Raw genomic sequence first — 1,986 nt, forward strand, 5'->3', positions numbered from 1 at the left:
AGTAAAACAAAAATGTTTTTTTGTGGCCCTGGGGTTTTTTTTTTTTTTTTTTTTTTTTTCAATTGCCAAATGACATGTGCAGTTCTCAGAAAGAGACAGAAACAGAGAGGGAGAAAGCACCCCCAGTGGGGCATCATCCTCATCCCTGTCTTTCACTTCTCTATCCCGTGAGGATTTCAGGCACACTCTTGTGCTCAGCATGGTTTCCAAGCCACCGAGGCTGGAATCTGAACCAGGGCTGACTGTGTGGGATCTGGCCCTCGAGCTCTAGGTTACCGGGTTGGCCCACGTTTTGAGTTGGCATTAGGAACTATTATGGCCCATGCTTCCCGTGGACCTGGGCATTACTGTGGAGAACGTGGAGGAGGCGAGCTGAGCCTCTGCCATGTCAGGCACTGTGTTCAGCGCTCATGCACATGGCCTCCCCAAGCACTCCCCTCCCCGGGAGCCTGCCCCACATCAGACAGACCGCCGGTAGACTGGAAGCAGCGCGTGTGTAGCGTGTTCGTGTCACAGTCCCGTCTCCAGTTCTCCATCCAGATTTTGGGCCTGCACATGCTTGCACCCTACATGTCTCTTAAGCCCGTGGGGCCAAGATTTGAACTAGGGTCAACCATGCAGGATCCAGCTCTTAGCCGTGAGACTTGAAGCTTGGGTCCTTTAGGGTGACAGAGTTTTGTGACTATGTGGCTGTCTTCCTTGCCTCTGTCTCCCAAGTAGCTGGGACTACCATGCCTCGCTTTGAGGGTGGGCCAGGATTCAAACCCTGGTGCTGAGTAGCAGCATGGACAGCACGCTCCATCATGACTGGTGGATCACCGCTCTGTCCTCCTAGGGCCGCCTTAGAGGGTTTCCTTTAGGTGAGGAAGGCCCTGGAAGTGCTGTCCAATTCAATATGTGGCTGCTTAAGTATCATAACGAGCCACATGTGGCTACTTCAGTGTAATTAAGATGAAATAAAACTAGTCATTTACCCAGCAACACCCTAGCCACACTGCAAGTGCTGAATGCCCACCTGTGGCTGCTGGTTACCACATTGGAGAGTAGAGAGTTTTCATCATCGCAGGAGAAGATTGCTTTGAAAAATCATGAAATTAGGAGTTACACATGAAGGCCAATTAGAAACATGGGGGCAAATGTCAGACATCTGACTTTTATTGGCTTTGTGATCGCTCATTTAATGAGTGATAATGTCAGATGACTAGGGTGATTTTCTGATTAATTAGGCTTTTTCCTTTTTCCATTTTTCCCCCCCCTGAAGTTTTTTGCCATAGGGCACATGTACTTGCCCAAGAGAGACAGTGAGAAGGAAAGTGAGAGAGACATCATCCCCTGGGGAGTAGCCAGACCATAATCCCCTCTCCTTCATCCTCTTCCTGGAATTTGGGCACATACACAGAGGCACCGGGCGTGATTTTCAAGCCACTGGGTCTGGGACTCAAACCGCCATTGGCCATATGGGAGTCCAGCACCTAAATCACAACGCCACCTACTTGCCCCTCACTACGCATTTTCAACAGCTGACGGAAGTCACAGGTTGTGGAAGATCAAGTTTATGGCAAATTGTAGAAGTTGGTATTTGTAGTGACCTCGAAGGATCTGAGACTAAAGTTAGCTAGATGCTACAGTATGGTTAGGGAGAAGGCACGGATGTTAACACACGTAGCACGTAGGGCCAGCCCCACAGCCTGGTGGTTAGGGAGCTGGAGCCCACGTGACTGAAGACAGTTTGAATTCCAGACCTAGTGCCTTAAAAACATGCTGTGTGTTGGACCAGCAGACGGCGTAATGGTTATGTCTCTGGACTCCCATGTAGTTGACCACAGCTCGAGTCCCAGACCCAGCGGCTCAAAACTCACACAGGGCGTGTGTGCGTGTGTGTTCAAAATCTCAAGAGGAGAGGGAACCAGCAGTTAGCGTAATGGCTATGTCGCTGGACTCCCACGTAGTCGACCACGGTCCGCGTCCCGGACCCGGTGGCTTAAA

At 50.5% G+C, this 1,986-nt stretch overlaps 1 protein-coding gene across 1 annotated transcript in view; it reads left to right on the plus strand.

The window, feature by feature from the left end:
- The window catches only part of RBSN (rabenosyn, RAB effector), a gene marked incomplete in the record, with an annotated part of 45,055 nt that overhangs the window by 14,446 nt on the left and 28,623 nt on the right, over nucleotides 1–1,986 (plus strand).

This window comes from Tupaia chinensis, unplaced genomic scaffold, assembly GCF_000334495.1.
Source record: "Tupaia chinensis unplaced genomic scaffold, TupChi_1.0 Scaffold000704_1, whole genome shotgun sequence".
Lineage (NCBI taxonomy): Eukaryota > Metazoa > Chordata > Mammalia > Scandentia > Tupaiidae > Tupaia > Tupaia belangeri.